This window comes from Triticum dicoccoides, chromosome 4A, assembly GCF_002162155.2.
Source record: "Triticum dicoccoides isolate Atlit2015 ecotype Zavitan chromosome 4A, WEW_v2.0, whole genome shotgun sequence".
NCBI classification, from domain to species: domain Eukaryota; kingdom Viridiplantae; phylum Streptophyta; class Magnoliopsida; order Poales; family Poaceae; genus Triticum; species Triticum dicoccoides.
In genome coordinates, this window is record NC_041386.1 from 636,416,512 (window position 1) to 636,435,874 (window position 19,363).

General features: G+C 43.5%; 1 pseudogene; it reads right to left on the bottom strand.

The window, feature by feature from the left end:
• Window positions 1-10,159, bottom strand: part of LOC119283926 — a 105,104-nt pseudogene extending 94,945 nt beyond the window's left edge.
• Between the last annotated feature and the right edge of the window lie 9,204 nt (window positions 10,160-19,363).

Here is a 19,363-nt window from a genome sequence, read left to right on the forward strand (position 1 = left end):
GACGCCCCGCTAACCGTCGTCGTCGGCGCTGTCTCCCCGACTCCGCCGCTCGTTCCCCTCCCCCTCCTCGTCGCACGCCGTCGACGCACGGCGCCCCTACCCCGTCGCGGATCGCCGCCGTCCTCTCCTTCGCCGGTGCCGCCTCGCCGGACCTCCCAGACTCCTCCTCGAACCCGCTTTGCTCAACAACAGGGATCAGTGAGCCCCGTCCTCCCCTCCTCTTTCCCCCACAGGTCACCTCGCCCATAGTCCTTCCGGTAGTCGTCCTCGCCGCGCAATCGCGCGCGCGCCCGCTCCCGCGCCCGCGCATGCCCTTGTCGTGGCTTCACCTAGCCTCCACTCCCTCTGCCTCTGGCCGCTCGGGCCGCTCGCGCTGTGCCTGCTGCTGTTACGGCATCTGCAACTGCCGTCGTCCGCCTACGCCATTGCTGGCCACGCCCGCGGCTTCGCGGCCTTGCTCGCCTGCTGCGCCGTGGCCCGCCGCTGCCGCAATCGACCACCGCCCCGCTGTGCGTGCCCGCCGCCTCCCGCTTCGCCCGATGCCTTCCCACCTGGCCCGCTCGCGCGTGGCCGCGCGTGCCCGCGTCGCCGGTAGCTCCCCGGCGTGCTCGTCGTCGTTCGCTCCTCCTGCGGCCGCTGATGCACGCTGCTGCTACCGCGCCTCGCTACTGCATTCGCCGTGCCACCCGCTGCCGTGTGCTCCGGCTCCGCCGCTGCTGCCGCGCCGCCCCACCTGCTGCCTTCCTCCGCCACTCGCCTACGCCCCGACGGCCTCCGCGCTCGTCTCGCCTCGTCGTACCCGCAGCCACCGGCCGGGTTCGCCCGCCCGACGCGCCCCTTTCGGGCTGGGTGTTAGCGCCCGCTAACCGCGCCCGTTAAGGCCTTTGACAAAGGGGCCACGCCCACAGAACGTTTCTAAAAAAAGTTATTAATAAATCAAAAATAAATAAGTATATCGTTAAATTAATAAAAAGAATTAATTAAATAAATAATACTTAATTAATTATGTAATTAATTAACTTAATTAACACTCTTTAGTTAACTGATTAACTATAATTAAACCTGCTAATTAAATGTTAACAAATAATTAGTTAGTAGTCTATGACAACCAAGACCCACACGTCAGTTGACCCAGTCAAACACACTATTGACTGCTGACATCATGATGATGTCATGCTGATGCAGTAAACCTGTTTCTATTTAAATTAAATCTGTTAATTCCAAAAATGAATTAAAACTTTAGAAAATTAATATAAAATAAACCGTATATCGGATGGAAATACTTTGTACATGAAAGTTTCTCAAAACGACGAGACGAATCCGGTTACGTTGCCCGTTCGTCCGTCACGCATCCCTAGCATAGCGAACATGCAACTTTCCCTCTCCGGTTCATCTGTCCGAAAACACGAAACACCGGGGATATTTTCCCGGATGTTTCCCCCTTCACCGGTATCACCTTGTACCGCGTCAGGTAACCCCTAGCACAACGTAATGCCACATCTTGCTTTTTGTTACATTGATTACTCTGTTATTTATTGTGTTCCCCCTCCGTTACTTCTTTCCGGTAGACCCCGAGACTGCCAGAGACCCCCAGTACGACTACGGTGTTGATGACCCCTCTCTCTTGCCAGAGCAACCAGGCAAGCCCTCCCCTTGATCACCAGATATCGCCTACTATACTCTCTACTGCTTGCATTAGAGTAGTGTAACATGTTACTGCTTTTCGTTAATCCTATCCTGTTGCATAGCCTGTCCTTGCTACTACTGTTGTTACCTTCACCTGCTATCCTACTGCTTAGTATAGGATGCTAGTGTTCCATCAGTGGCCCTACACTCTTGTCCATCTGCCATGCTATACTACTGGGCCGTGATCACTTCGGGAGGTGATCACGGGCATATACTATATACTTTACACTGTTACATTACCTGTGGTACTGTTCGGAGTTGGGGGCTGAAGGGGCAGGTGGCTCCATCCCGGTAGAGGTGGGCCTGGGTTCCCAACTGCCCTCGACTGTTACTTTGTGGCGGAGCGACAGGGCAGGTTGAGACCACCTAGGAGAGAGGTGGGCCTGGGCCTGGTCGGCGTTCACGGATACTTAACACGTTTAACGAGATCTTGGTATTTGATCTGAGTCTGGCTACTGGCCTATACGCACCAACCATCTATGCGGGGATAGTTATGGGCACTCGACGTCGTGGTATCAGCCGAAGCCTTCGTGACATCAGCGACTGAGCGGCGCGCGCCGGATTGGACCGTAAGCCTGCTCTTGTATTAAGGGGGCTAGTTCTGCTTCCGACCGCCCTCGCAACATGCAGGTGTGCAATGGGCGATGGGCCCAGACCCTTGCGCCATAGGATTTATACCGGCATGCTAACCTCTCTGTGGTGCCTAGGTAGGGTTGTGATGTGTTGATCTTCCGAGGCCGGGCATGACCCAGAAAGTGTGTCCAGCCAAATGGGATCGAGCATGTTGGGTTATGTGGTGCACCCCTGCAGGGAAGTTAATCTATTCGAATAGTCGTGATCTTCAGCAACGGGACGACTAGGAGTTGTACCTTAAACTTATGACAACTAGAACCAGATACTTAATAAAACACACCCTTCCAAATGCCAGATACAACCGGTGGTCGCTCTCTCATAGGGCGACGAGGGGAGGATCATCGGTTAGGTTTATGCTATGCGATGCTACTTGGTGAGCTTACCATCTCCTCTCTTCTCCATGCTGCAAGATGGAGGTGGCCAGAAGCGTAGTCCTCGACAGGATTAGCTATCCCCCTCTTATTCCGGCTTTCTACAGTTCAGTCCACATATGATACCCTTATTCCATTTGATATCAATGCACACATATGTAGTGTAGCTCCTTGCTTGCGAGTACTTTGGATGAGTACTCACGGTTGCTTTGCTCCCCTTTTTTTCCCCTTCCTATACTCGATTGCTGCGACCAGACGATGGAGCCCAAGAGCCAGATGCCATTGTCGATGACGACTACTACTACTCGGGAGGTGCCTACTACTACTTGCAGCCCACTGACGACGACCTGGAGTAGTTTAGGAGGATCCCAGGCAGGAGGCATGCGCCTCTTTCGATCTGTATCCCATGCGCCTCTTTCGATCTGTATCCCAGTTTGTGCTAGCCTTCTTAAGACAAACTTGTTTAACTTATGTCTGTACTGAGATATTGTTGCTTCCGCTGACTCGTCTATGATCGAGCTCTTGTATTCGAGCCTTCGAGGCACCTGGCTTGTAATATGATGCTTGTATGACTTATTTTATTTGTAGAGTTGTGTTGTGATATCTTCCCGTGAGCCCCTGATCTTGATCGTACATGTTTGCGTGTATGATTAGTGTACGATTAAATCGGGGCGTCATAGTTACACGGGCACTTCAATGTTTTCTAAACTTATTTGAACTCCGGACTTATTTTGCGTTCAGTATGCAGCATTCAAAGCGACATCATCAATTTTCAACATGTTCTGACATCATTTGCTGTTTTTCAGTCATTTACCGAATTATTTAGAGAGTTAAATGACCGTAAAATTGAAAATCACTACAAAATAAACTCTGAAAATGTTGTAACTTTTCATGGTATCATCATTTCACTCGCATAGCATGTGTGAAAGAGCAGAGAGGGTCACGGCAAAAACTAGACGCACTTCGTATACAAACTGGACAATGTCTTTCGGAGTATCAGGGTTTCGGACGAGAACTCATCTGTTACACGGACACTTCAATGTTTTTTATACTTACTTGAACTTCGGACTTCTTTTGCATTCATTATGCAGCATTCAGGCCCAGAAGGTCCGGCAGAAGGTCCAGAAGGTCCGAAGGGCAGCGCTGGTCTTCTGTCAGACCTAGGGTGTGCAAATTCAGGCCCAGAAGGTCCGGCAGACTCACAGGGCAGCGCGCCATAATTAGGCCCAGAAGCCTGATATATAAAGGAGTTCGAAGGAGCAGCCGCGGCTGTGTTTATAAACCAGTGCGGCTGCCCTTCGCTCGGCGAGGTGGGACTAAATATTGTGCACCGCGGATGGCAGCGCAACACCTTTAGTACCGGTTGGTGGCTCCAACCGATACTAATGAGTGGACCTTTAGTACCGGTTCGTGGCACGAACCGGTACTAAAGGGGTCCGCTTCCCGCCCCTTGGCCTGGCGAAAATTGGCCTTTAGTACCGGTTGGTGGCTCCAACCGGTACTAAAGGTCGCTCATATATATATGGCACTTATGAAAAATCCAGTTTTCATCCGCGCGCCGCCCGTCTTCTATCCAACTGCTTCATCGCCCGATATCGTCGCCGTCGCCGCGCCGTCGCCCATCGCGCGCCGCCCTCACCACCCGTCGTCGCCTTCCCCGCCGCGCGGCGTACGTCGTCGTCGCCACCTCGCGCCGCCCCCGCCGCTCGCCATCGCCCTCGCCGACCCCGCCGCTCCCCGTCGTCCCCGTCGTTGTCGTATCGCCCCCGCCACCCGTATGCCGCCGCCCACGATCGTACACACACACACATACACACAAGCACGTACACGCACGTGCACACACACACACTCTTTTTTTACTTATTTTCTGTTTCTGTTTTTAGATTAATGCATGTCAAATTGTTAATTAGATGATCGAATTAGATGAATTACCTAGATAAGAATGTTAGAATGTTAATGTTAGATGAATTAGATAGAGAAGTTAAATATTAATGTCAATTGTTAGATGAATTAGCTAGATATTAATTAATTAGGTATATGAGATTATTTGAATTAGTTGAATTAGTTGAGCTACTTTATTTAGTTATTTTTCGTAAGTGCTTAGTTGAATTAGTTGAGTTAATTAGTTGAACTAGTTGAATTAACAGAACTAGTTGAATTAGTTAAATTAATAAAACTAATAAGTGTTTAATGTTTCACCTATGAACATAGAAATGTCGTTTGACGATGAACACGATTTCATTATGTGCGAATACTGCGAAGACCAGCGCGGCCTATGCGGCAGAAATTTTCTAGTTGATGATAGGCGCTTCAGCATCAAGCTGGATGAGAATTTCGAAATGGATACAGTAAGTCAGAACGACAAGTCTTTTTTCATAATTAAGCATGACTTATGCTTCATTTGCTTCAACTTTTAATTTTAATTTTTTTCACTATTCTACTAGCGTATCCCCTGCCAATGCAAGAATTTTTGTATTGGATAAGATAGGTTTCTGTCCTAACAAAATTATGAAGGTAAAAAGGTTTACTTGAAGACCGAGCATGGTTATACCTTCAACGTCAAATTATACAATGCAGACACATACACCTATTTCGAATGCAAAACTTGGCAAGCACTATGCAAGGCTTATGCATTTGAGCCTGATATGGTTATCACCTTTGATATTCGTCCGAAAGATGATATTGAAGGTAATAGAGACATCTGGGTCGATGTGCGGACGCCTCCAGTTCTACCATTATGTGAGTTTCTCAACCATATTTATGTCTTCGATATTGTTTATTCAAAAAGAGTTGACAAGTAATTTATATTGACAGGTTATTTCCAATCAAGCAAACATGTCCGGCGCTTGCTAGACAGGACCGTCCACTGTCCCGGGGCTAAACTAAACTGCGAGGAGACAAGTCATTATGTTTCATGGCTTGAGGATCTTGATGCTGTCAAGATAATTTTTCTCCTGCACTTAGAAATGTTAGTACTCAAAACATGCGACCAATAGTGTTCATACTAAACTACAGTCACATATATTTAGGAAAGATGGTAAGAATTCTACTATTTCTTCTCAGTGCATCTTTTGCGTACATTATTTTTTAAGCTAAACTTCATTGCTAAGTATGTTAATATACGATGTTCTTCAATAGGGACTCCCGATGAATGTTGTACCTAATTGGATCAAGACTAAAGGTACCATGAATATTGTTAGCTTACGGCCAAGATATCCTACAATGCACTTTAGTGCATTCAAGATTTCTAATAGCGAGGAATGCTTAATAGTAAAAGACTGAAGCCAAATTGTGAACGATCGCAGAGAAATACTAGGGGGCAGCAATCAGAAGCACAACCCACGATTAGGAGACAGGTTCATCTGCATGCTCCAATATGATGAATCAGGAAAGCTATACATGTTCTATGCTCTTTTACCTGAGAGAGAGAGAGAGAGCAGTAGGAGTGATTAGCTAGTTCATGCTCTTAGTACTTGTCCTCTCATGTCCGTGTTCTTCGTCCTGAACTTAATCTCAAAGAGTGATTTGCTTTTGTGGTGTTATGAACGCTTATAATATCATTACCATGTTGAACTCGATGATATCTTGGCTTCTGGTACAAGTGAATGTTTCTTTTTTAAGCTAGTGTTGGTGGTGATTAGATAGCGATAATGACTATATGATGATTAAGTAGTGGTAATGAGATGACTATTATATGATGGTTTTTAGCTAGCTATGAAAACTATTGTTGGTGATGATATATATGATGCAAGAGTTTTTATATTAATATGATGATGATGATGATGATGAGTTATTATATCATTTATGAAAGAAACCGCAGATTAGTTTCAACTGGATGGATTCTAGCTAAGTGATCAAGTATATGCCATATCCATATTATCTCCATCACTTAATTAGGTGATCAAGTATATATAATATGGATATGGCATATACTTGATGAGTTAGCTAGGTTCCACATGCATCCAGTCAAACTAATCTGCGATACTTTCACCTAATGATTTAACAACTCATTATAATGTAAAACAATCACTAAATTAAATTGAAAACACAAAATTAAAGTAAAAATAAAAAAAACCAAAACACACCCAAACATTTAGTACCGGTTGGTGTTACCAACCGGTACTAATGTCCTACGCGTCCCCGGAGCTGGCTCGTGCCACATGGTTGCCCTTTAGCACCGGTTCGTGCTGAACCGGTACTGGGGGGGCTTTAGTGCCCACACATTAGTGCCGGTTACCGAATCGGCACTAAAGGGCTTTATGAACCAGTGCTAGTGCTGGATGGTTATACTCTATCTCCATAATTTGTATAGTAAAAGAAGAATCTTCGGAATCTGCCTTAAATGACAGAATTGTCATATGAGAAGACCAAGCATCATAATTCTGATCAAGCTTGCTTATGCTACTGTGTGAATAAACATATATGTTTCCTATCCCTAAGCTTACAAAGAAGAGTATATCTGTAACCATAAAAGAGCATAAAACTGCTATGGTACTATATACTGTTGTGTTGCACAATTAGCTATATGGTATGAAAAGTGGCACACCTGGGGATGACTATGGTTGCACAATTAGCTCTGAAAATTATACCAAAATGGTTAGGACTCATCTCAGCATCAACGGGAGCTACTGTACACATCTCGGCATCAATCGCTGCCTCCAAACTATCCCCTTCTGCAACGAAATCGCCAACCCCCAACACGGGAGCAGGCTCCCCGCCCAATCCGCCGCCCAGCAGCATCACGGCCTCCTTCTTGACCTCCAACAGGACGCCGCCAGGAACATCCAACAGGTCGGGCGGCCCGCCCTTCTCCTCCGCGACCTCCCCCTCCCCCATCTTCATGATTTGGTCCGCGCACAATCCGCCGCTCCCGGACATCGACGCAAAATCAATCCCGCCCGGACCGGCAGCCGCCGCCTCGCCAAGGCCGAAGCTCTTGGCCAGCTCGCTCTCCATGGCCTGGTCAAAGTCGAAGTCGTCGAGGAGCCACTCCTTGACGGGGCCGAAGGCGGCGGCCGGGTCGGAGGGGGGCGCGGGTGGCGGGGAGGGGCTGGGGGGAGGCGCTTGGTGCTGGCGTCGACGCGGCGCACGATGCCCATGAGCAGCTCCGGTAGCAGGCGGGACCACCTCTCCTCATCGGCCTCCCCCTGACGCCCGTGCTCGGCGGCGTCCTCCGGGGCGACCTCGGCTGAGACCTTGGCCTTGTTCCCGCCGACGATGCCGGTCGGGGCGCGCTAGCAGGACGTGAGCCCAGGACGAGCTGTGCCATGGTGGAACAGGGGGGCGGGCGGATGGGAGGAAAGGGTCGGAGAGGGAGCGGCGGGCAAAGAGATTGTGGGGGCGGAGGAGAGGGGTGGGAGTAAATCGGGGGTGGATGGTGCTGCACTGACACGCTGAGCAGTAGCGTGGGTGTATCGCCTGGGCTATAGCTATTCATTTAATAGTAGCGCAGGATTTACAACTCGCGCTACTAATATTTTTTGATTTGATGGTGCGGTGTATCACACTTAACAGTAGCATGTCTAAGAGAAACCAACGCTGCTGCAATCCATATCAGTAGCGCGCTTTGTACCCAACACTACTAGTAATTACCAGTAGCGTGGGGACACAAACAAACACTACTGATAAACTTTTATGTATAAGCATTTTCCTAGTAGTGTGAAAGCAGAAATCACGCGCATGTGGGTCGTTGTCAACAACTTGAACATCGTCCAGCCGTGCGCCCCAACTGTTGCGCCGCTGCTCAGCTGCGCTTTACGATCACTGCGCCAATGTGCACCTAACCAGGTCGCTTCCAGACGCCGCGTCAATCGATAAGCCTGCTGCTTGCGCTATACATCGCCGCCGCCTTTGTCAGATCTCGATGATAACTACGCCTCAATCATCCGATTACAACCACAACTCGCCGACGTTGCTGTTCACTTGAGTTCTTCCGATCGATCTCAACCGTGGCAACACGTATTACGAAAGCTTCCGTGTACACGATACCGACCTTAACATCAAGCCTTCCTTTCGATCAACTCGACCGCCTCACGGATCTTTTCAACCTTGCTCATGATACCACTTGTTAGAATAAATCCGAGGCATACCGTTGATCATCCGAGAACCAAGCAATCACACGAGCACGACATCGAGATTTGTTAACGAGGTGCACCGATATGGCTACATCCCCGGGGCTTGGCTACGGGTGCTCCTCCCCGTGACACCGTCACAATACCGCACCCAGTCGCCCTCGACACCGGCACATGCCACCGGCTTCCCCCGCATTCCGGTGCTATTATGTTGGCATAGGTTACATCGTGTGTCTACCTCTGCTAGCGCCCGTAGTCAAGCCCCGAGGATGTAGCCATATCGGTGAACCTCGTTAACAAATTTCGGTGTCGTGCTCGTGTGATTGCTTGGTCCTCGGATGATCGACGGTATGCCTTGGATTTATTCTAACGGACCTAAACAACAAAACAAAAGTTTTGCTGCTCTGTGAATGATAGTTTAAGTTTGACAGAATTGAGAAAGCCATCCGTAGGAGACTAACTCGGAAACATAGTCTTTTCTTTACAAAAAATGTTAGAAAATATTAACACGATCACAATAGCAAATTAGAATTAGTTATGAGAGGAATAATGTGAACTTTGCTAACAAATTACCTGAATCAGCAATCCTAAGTGTTGGATGCATCTGATCAGATTCTTTCATGCCATTTGAGAAAAGCTAGGAAACATGACGATTATTAGAACCGTGAACCAGCTATACAGAAAATGCATTTCACAAGGTTAGTAGAATTACCTTTAGAAAGAAAGGACTTCTTGCGGCAAGAATCGCCGAATTGATATAAACCATCTTTCCTCGTAAAACTGGTGTTCCCCACATGGTTGACGAAGAATCAATACTTTCTCCTTCATCACCTGCAAAATACCGAAGGCTGGTGATAAAAGGACAAACTGGGAAAAAATACAGTGTATCGAATAGAAGCAGTAGAGAGATAGTTTGCTATATTAAAATACTTGGAACACTCTGTTCTTTAACGGATGCAGACCAGTTAATTAATTTTCAGAAATAGAGTAAAATGGTTAAAAAAACATCAAGGTAGTTGAACTTTACTTGATCCCACAACGTAAGCATGCTTGTAGCTTAGTAGCTCACTAAGCAATGTTTGATAGCAAAGTACAATAAAAACCAAAGTATCAAAAACTACAGTAATTTAGCATATAGGTACAAAATACCATGGTTTTAATATAACAACGTTTTTTGAAGTATTCACGATACAAAGGACGTGTTTGGCTACGTCACAAAACGCTGTAAAATTTCTTGGCTAGCCGTTAGCCGTGCGTGCATTCGAAACTTGCTAGCCATTGTAGTACTAGAATATACAGATGGATTAGACTAATGATGATTAGCGATGGCGACGCTGGTGGAGTAATTAGCAGATGACCTCTGAGCAATAGGTACTTGAAAATCTTGATACCAGACATTTGCAAGGAGAAGGCACATGAATCGAACATATATATTTTGGCTCAAACATTCTTCTCTGTAAGATAAGCATCACACACAGCTGTTTTATGAAAATCAAACAAAACATTTACCAGCTAGTAAATTATGATAAAAATATCATCTTACTCATCATATAGACAACAGGGAAGAGTGAAAAAAAAATTCCCATGTCACCTGTTTGCCAACGCTGATGAAAGAAGCATAGTGTTCAAGTACTGCAGCCGCAGGTAACGAACAACTAAAAGACCTCAGCTCAGACAGTTTGTAGTTGCACCCTGCCTACTGCCTAAGCTCTGTCCGACCCTTCTTTTCCGCTGCTCAGTTTTTAAAAAAGAGGTATGCGGTTCTTTTTTTTATACAAAGAAAATAGTGTGATTTGGCAAAAACTGCAGTATTGAAATCACAGTTTTCAGAGGCAACCAAACAACCCTATGTAAATAAAACTATAGTAATATAAAAAACTGTAGTATTTTGAGAATACTTCGAAAATACTTTGTTACCAAACGGGGCCAGCAAACTAATCATCATAATTTTAAATAGTGGGCTATGTCAAATAGCGGCAATCCTTTAAATTAGCTATAGTGGGGCTATAGTCGGCTATTTCGTAACTTTGCGAGATAATTGTACATGAATACCATTTAGCAGCACCCTGCTCAAACTGCTATAGCAGGACTATAGCCGGTTATATTTCACAACTTTACACGGCAATTGTACATGAATACCATTTAGTCGCACCCTGCTCAAACCGCTATAGTGGGACTATAGCCGCTATATATATGCTGATGCTACTGTAATTCCTGTAACCTTGTTCACTCTAAACTTTATACTGTTACCTGATGAAATAGTGTAGTCTATACCACACAAGAATCTGGTAGCACAAGCCAGTTTAAGTAGCTACGGGGTGAGTATATTTGCAAGGACTGGCTGTAAACCGTATGTTGCGTGTATGCAGAAAACATGCAACTCTAAAATTTCCTCACGTAGCTCTGCTGGGCATCGATGTCGGTGAGACGACGCACAAGGCGCTATAGCTAACTGTTAGTAGTAGCGCGATTTGCACCCGCGCTACCTATAATGGTTTTCCAGAACACGCTGCTATTAGTTAGTTGTAGCGCTTTTCTAGCCCCGCGCCACTGCTATGTGTTTCATCATTTTTCTCTGCTTCCTACCCAGTTTCAGTTTCAATAAACTGCAATTTTCAGATACTAGGTACTACTAGATATCAATTTCATAAAGCATTATAGGTACTAGGTAGTACTCCTTCCGTTCCAAATTACTCGTCGTGGTTTTAGTTCAAATTTAAACTAAAACCACCACGAGTAATTTGGAACGGAAGAAGTACTAGATAACAATTTCATATATAGTCAACATGCATCCTCAACAAGGTGATATCGATAAAGATCATCATATATAGTTCTAGATGATATTGACGACGATTATCATATGTAGTTCTACATGATATCGACGACGATCATCATATGTAGTTCTAGATGATATAGCCACACACACATATGTAGTTCTAGATGATATCGACGACGACCATCATCCTGAAGCCTGGGCGGTGGGTGTTCCTGAATTGGATGGCCTGTCCAACACGAAGATTCTTGCCAACGAGGAATCTCTTCCACCCAACCGAGTTTAAGTGTGTGCGACCGTCTGTGTCCATGCGGTAAGTACAGGTGGTGACGGAGCCCCTTGCGGTAAGACGTAGTCCAGCTGAGCCTTCTTCATCAGGCTCGATACCACAACTCACAGATAGGTCCGTTGGCAATTTCTGAATAAGAAAAACATATCAATTAATAAATAGCCTCGCACATACTCTTGCAAATATATTTCTATTAAGTATAGATTTCTACACTATCAAAAGACACAGTACTACGCATTTGTACTAATTAAGCATGAATTCTACTAATAAGTATATATGGATTATCTACACTATTAATATTTCTTAGATTCTACACTAATAAGCATGTGACCAAACTCTACACTAAAGCATATCATCGACTAGATTCCTCAAAGCATATCATTGGACTCTACACTAAGCATATCATCAAATTACTACAGTCAGTATAACATACCATTTCATGCCGATCGACTATGGTACTTGTCAGGCGGATCACGAATGGCACCCCGACAAAGTCATCACGTGGCGGAATTATGTCCCATAGGTTGCACACCTCCTCCTCGCTCAGCCTCATTCTTTGAGTTGCGATGACTTCATGAAGTGGGTTCTCACCATCTTCATCGAGTGGGTCCTCATTATCTTCATCATCTTTGTCATCTTCATCATCTTCCACCAGGTTGAGATAAATGACAGTCAGTTTGGGTCTTTCTGCTCTGAAGGAGAAGCTGATCAACTCATCACCAGTAAGACGCATGCGGGCGAGGAAACGGGCCCATCCATCTCCTCCAATCTGCGACATATTGCGTCCTTTCTCGACCTCCATAGTGTACGGCCCCCCAGGACTCAAATGTCACAGTGTCTCCTGTCAGTTTGTTGAATTTCAACCTCACATTGCATGGGACGATCTGTGTAAAAAAGCAAAATGACACAATGCAATAATGCCAACACTAAAAATAAAATAGTTGTTACATTTCATCTAATTTCTTACCGCTTGATACCTCTCCAACGTATCTATAATTTTTGATTGTCCCATGCTATTATATTATCAACCTTGGATGGTTTATGTGCATTACTATGTTACTTTATATGATTTTTGGGACTAGCCTATTAGCCTAGAGCCCAGTGCCAATTTCTGTTTTTTTTCTTGTTTTTGAGTATCGCAGAAAAGGAAAATCAAACGGAGTCCAATTGACCTGAAACTTCACAAAGGTCATATTTGGACCAGAAGAAGCCCACGGAGTACCGGAGGTGGGCCAGAAGCACCCCGAGGCCACCACGAGGGTGGGGCGCGCCCTACCCCCTGGGCGCGCCCCCTGCCTTGTGGGCCCCTCGTGGCTCCCCTGACCGACTTCTTTCGCCTATATATGTCCATATACCTGAAAAACATCGGGGAGCAGAATAGATCGGGAGTTCCGCCGCCAGAAGCCTCCGTAGCCACCGAAAATCAATCTAGATCCGTTGATACGTCCATTTTGCATCATGCTTTTATATCAACATTTATTGCATTATGGACTGTTATTGCACTTTATGTCACAATACTTATGGCTATTCTCTCTTATTTTACAAGGTTTACATAAGGAGGGAGAATGCCGGCAGCTGGAATTCTGGGCTGGAAAAGGAGCAAATATTAGAGACTTATTCTGCGCAACTCGAAAAGTCCTGAAACTCCACGGAACATCTTAAAATAAATAAAGAAAAATCCTCGCCAAAGATGAAGGCCAGGGGGCCCACACCCTGCTCACGAGGGTGGGGGGCGCGCCCCCCTAGGGCGCGCCCCCTACCTCGTGGGCCCCTGGTGGCTCTCCGACGTCCATCTTCTCATATATGAAGTCTTTTGATGAGAAAAAAATAAGAAGGAACTTTTCGGGGCGAGACTCCGCCGCCACGAGGCGGAACCTTGGCCGATCCAATCTAGAGCTCCGGCAAAGCTGTTCTGTCGGGGATACTTCCCTCCGGGAGGGGGAAATCATCACCATCGTCATCACGAACGCTCCTCTCATCGGGAGAGGGCAATCTCCATCAACATCTTCACCAGCACAATCTCATCTCCAAGCCCTAGTTCATCTCTTGTATCCAATTCTTGTCTCAAAGTCCGGGATTGGTGCTAGTAGGTTGCTAGTAGTGTTGATTACTCCTTGTAGTTGATGCTAGTTGGTTTATTTGGTGGAAGATCATATGTTCAGATCCTATATGCATATTATTACTCCTCTGATTATGAACATGAATATGCTTTGTGAGTAATTACGTTTGTTCCTGAGGACAAGGCAGAAGTCTTGCTATTAGTAGTCATGTGAATTTGGTATTCGTTTGATATTTTGATAAGATGTATGTTGTCTAGCCTCTAGTGGTGTTATGTGAACGTCGACTACATAACACTTCACCATTATTTGGGCCTAGAGGAAGGCATTGGGAAGTAATAAGTAGATGATGGGTTGCTAGAGTGACAGAAGCTTAAACCCTAGTTTATGTGTTGCTTCGTAAGGGGCTTATTTGGATCCATATGTTTCATGCTATGGCTAGGTTTACCTTAATACTTTTGTTGTAGTTGTGGATGCTTGCAATAGAGGTTAATCATAAGTGGGATGCTTGTTCAAGTAAGAACAGCACCCAAGCACCGGTCCACCCACATATCAAATTATCAAAGTACCGAACACGAATCATATGAACATGATGAAAACTAGCTTGACGATATTCCCATGTGTCCTCGGGAGCGCTTTTCCTATTATAATAGTTTGTTCTGGCTTGTCCTTTGCTACAAAAGGATTGGGCCATCTTGCTGCACTTTATTTACTTTTGTTACTTGTTGCTCGTTACAATTTATCCTATCACAAAACTATCTGTTACCACTTATTTCAGTACTTGCAGAGAATACCTTGCTGAAAACCGCTTATCATTTCCTTCTGCTCCTCGTTGGGTTCGACACTCTTACTTATCGAAAGGACTACGATAGATCCCCTATACTTGTGGGTCATCAAGACTGCTTTCTGGCACCGTTGCCGGGGAGTGTAGCGCCTTTGGTAGGTGGAATTTGGTAAGGAAAAATTTATATAGTGTGCTGAAATTTACTGTCACTTGTTACTATGGAAAGTAATTCTTTGAGGGGCTTGTTCGGGGTATCTTCACCCCGTCCATTAGAGCAAAGAGTTGCTCCTGAACCTACTGAACCTATTGAAAATGAAACTCCTTTTGAATTTCCTTCGGGTATGATGGAAAAACTGCTAGCTAACCCTTTTACAGGAGATGGAACAAAGAATCCTGATGAGCACTTAATATATGTGGATGAAGTTCTGGATTATTTAAGCTTGCAGGTATATGCGATGATGTTGCTAAGAAGAAGGTCTTCCCTTTATATTTGAAGGGAGAAGCATTGATATGGTATAGGCTATGTGATGATATGAGATCGTGGAACTATAAAAGATTGAAGCTGGAATTTCATCGAAAGTATTACCCTATGCATCTTGTTCATCGTGATCGCAATTATATATATAATTTCTGGCCTCGCAAAGGAGAAAGCATCGCTCAAGCTTGGGGGAGGCTTAAATCAATGTTATATTCATGCCCCAATCACGAGCTCTCAAGAGAAATGATTATTCAAAATTTATATGCTCGGCTTTCTGATAACAATCGCACCATGCTCGATACTTCTTGTGTTGGCTCTTTTATGATGAAGACTACTGAATTCAGATGGAATTTATTGGATAGAATTAAACGCAACTCTGAAGATTGGGACCTCGACGAAGGTAAGGAGTCAGGTATGACACCTAAGTTTGATTGTCTTAAATCTTTTATGGATACCGATATTTTCCGTAAGTTTAGCACTAAATATGGACTTGACTCTGAGATAGTAGCTTCTTTCTGTGAATCTTTTGCTACTTATGTTGATCTCTCTAAGGAGAAGTGGTTTAAATATCATCCTCCCATAGAAGTAAAAGTAGCTGCACCTATTAAAGTTGAAGAAAAGACTGTCACTTATAATGATCCTATTGTTCCTACTTCTTATGTTGAGAAACCACCTTTCCCTGTTAGAATAAAGGATCATGCTAAAGCTTCAACTGTTGTTCATAAAAGCAATATTAGAACTTATACACCTCCTGAGCAAGTCAAAGTAGAACCTAATATTGCTATTGTTAAAGATCTCTTGTCTGATAATATTGATGGGCATGTTATTCAGTTCGAAGGTGAAACTACTAGAATTGCTAAACCTTGTGATAAAGATAAACATAGACCTATGGTAGGCGTGCCTATTATTTATGTTAAAATAGGAGATCATTGTTATCATGGCTTATGTGATATGGGTGCAAGTGCTAGTGTTATACCGTGTACTTTATATGAAGAAATTAAGAATGAAATTGCACCTGCTGAGTTAGAAGGTATTGATGTTGCTATTAAACTTGCTAATAGAGATACTATTGCACCAATTAGAATTGTTAGAGATGTCGAAGTCTTGTGTGGGAAAACTAAATATCCTGCTGATTTTCTTGTTCTTGGTTCCCCACAAGATAGCTTTTGTCCCATTATATTTGGTAGACCCTTCTTAAATACTGTCAATGCTACCATAGACTGCATAAAGAATGTTGTTACTATTGGCTTGGGTGATATTGGTTCATGAGTTTAATTTCTCTAAATTTAGTAAACAACATCATGAGGAAGAATTACCTAGTAAGGATGAAATTATTGGTCTTGCTTCTATTGCCGTACCTCCTAGTGATCCTTTAGAACACTATTTGCTAGACCATAAAAATGATATGTTCATGAATGAAAGAAGGGAAATAGATGAAGTATTCTTTAAACAGGAACCTATTCTGCAACATAATTTTCCTGTTGAAATTTTAGGGGATCCTCCTCCACCCAAGGGTGTTCTCGTGTTTGAGCTTAAACCTTTGCCTGATAATCTTAAATATGCTTATCTTGATGAAAAGAAGATATATCCTGTTATTATTAGTGCTAACCTTTCAGAGCATGAAGAAGAAAGATTATTGAAAACTCTAAAGAAGCATCGTGCTGCTATTGGATCTTAAGGGCATTAGTCCCACTCTATGTCAACATAAAATAAATTTGGAAGCAGATGCCAAACTAGTTCGTGATCCTCAACGATGTCTGAATCCTAAATGAAAGGAGTGGTAAGAAAAGAAATACTAAAGCTTCTGGAGGCAGGTATAATCTATCCCGTTGCTAATAGTGAGTGGGTAAGTCCTGTCCATTGTGTACCTAAGAAGGGAGGTATTACTGTTGTTCCTAATGATAAAGATGAATTGATTCCACAAAGAATTATCATAGGTTATAGGATGGTAATTGATTTCCGCAAATTAAATAAATTTACTAAGAAAGATCATTACCCCTTACCTTTTATTGATCAAATGCTAGAAAGATTATGCAAACATACACACTATTGCTTTCTAGATGGTTTTCTGGTTTCTCTCAAATACATGTGTCGGCTAGAGATCAATCAAAGACTACTTTTACATGCCCTTTTGGTACTTTTGCTTATAGACGTATGCCTTTTGGTTTATGTAATGCACCTGCTACCTTTCAAAGATGCATGATGGCTATATTCTCCGACTTTTGTGAAAAGATTTGTGATGTTTTCATGGACGACTTTTCCATCTATGGTTCCTCTTTTGATGATTGCTTGAGCAATCTTGATCGAGTTTTGCAGAGATGTGAAGAAACTAATCTTGTCTTGAATTGGGAAAAGTGCCACTTTATGGTTAATTAAGGTATTGTCTTGGGGCACAAAGTTTCTGAAAGAGGTATTGAAGTTGATAAAGCCAAGGTTGATGCTATTGAAAAGATGCCATGTCCCAAGGACATCAAAGGTATAAGAAGTTTCCTTGATCACGCTGGATTTTATAGGAGGTTCATTAAGGACTTCTCAAAAATTTCTCGGCCTCTGACTAATTTATTGCAAAAAGATATATCATTTGTCTTTGATGATGATTGTGCAGAAGCATTTGCAATACTTAAGAAAGCATTAGTCACTGCACCTGTTGTTCAGCCACCTGATTGGAACCTACCCTTTGAAATTATGTGTGATGCTAGTGATTATGCTGTAGGTGCTGTTCTAGGGCAAAGAGTTGATAACAAATTAAATGTTATTCATTATGCTAGTAAGACTCTAGACAATGCTCAAAGAAATTATGCTACTACTGAAAATGAGCTTTTAGCAGTTGTATTTGCTTGTGATAAGTTCAGATCTTATATTGTTGATTCTAAAGTAAATATTCAAACTGATCATGCTGCTATTAAATACCTTATGGAAAAGAAAGATGCTAAGCCTAGACTTATTAGCTGGGTTCTCTTGCTACAAGAATTTGATTTGCATATTGTTGATAGAAAGGGAGCTGAGAACCTCGTTGCAGACAACTTGTCTAGGTTAGAAAATATTCTTGATGACCCACTACCTATTAATGATAGCTTTCCTGATGAACAATTAAATGTTATAAATACTTCTCGTAGTACTCCATGGTATGCTGATTATGCTAATTATATTGTTGCTAAGTTTATACCATCTAGCTTCACATACCAACAAAAGAAAAAGTTCTTCTATGATTTGAGACATTACTTTTGGGATGACCCACATATTTATAAAGAAGGAGTAGATGGTGTTATTAGATGTTGTGTACCTGAGCATGAACAGGAACAGATCCTACGCAAGTGTCATTCCGAGTCTTATGGAGGACACCACGCTGGAGATAGAACTGCACATAAGGTATTGCAATCTAGTTTTTATTGGCCTACTCTCTTCAAGGATGCCCGTAAGTTTGTCTTGTCTTGTGATGAATGTCAAAGAATTGGTAATATTAGTAGACGTCAAGAAATGCCTATGAATTATTCTCTTGTTATTGAACCGTTTGATGTTTGGGGCTTTGATTATATGGGACCTTTTCCTGCCTCTAATGGATACACACATATTTTAGTTGTTGTTGATTAGGTTATTAAGTGGGCAGAAGCTATTCCAACTAGTAGTGCTGATCATAACACTTCTATTAAAATGCGTAAGGAAGTTATTTTCCCGAGGTTTGGAGTCCCTAGATATTTAATGACTGGTGGTGGTTCACACTTTATTCATGGTGCTTTCCGTAAAATGCTTGCTAAATATGATGTTAATCATAGAATTGCATCTCCTTATCACCCTCAGTCTAGTGGTCAAGTAGAGTTGAGCAATGGAGAGCTCAAATTAATTTTGCAAAAGACTGTTAATAGGTCTAGAAAGAATTGGTCCAAGAAACTTGATGACGCATTATGGGCTTATAGAACTGCATATAAAAATCCTATGGGTATGTCTCCATATAAAATGGTCTATGGAAAAGCCTGTCACTTACCTCTCGAACTAGAACATAAGGCATATTGGGCTATTAAAGAGCTTAATTATGATTTTAAACTTGTCGGTGAGAAGAGGTTATTTGATATTAGCTCACTTGATGAATGGAGAACCCAAGCATATGAAAATGCCAAGTTGTTTAAAGAAAAAGTTAAAAGATGGCATGACAAAAGGATACAAAAGCGTGAGTTTAATGTAGTGATTATGTATTGCTATACAACTCTCGTTTAAGATTTTTTG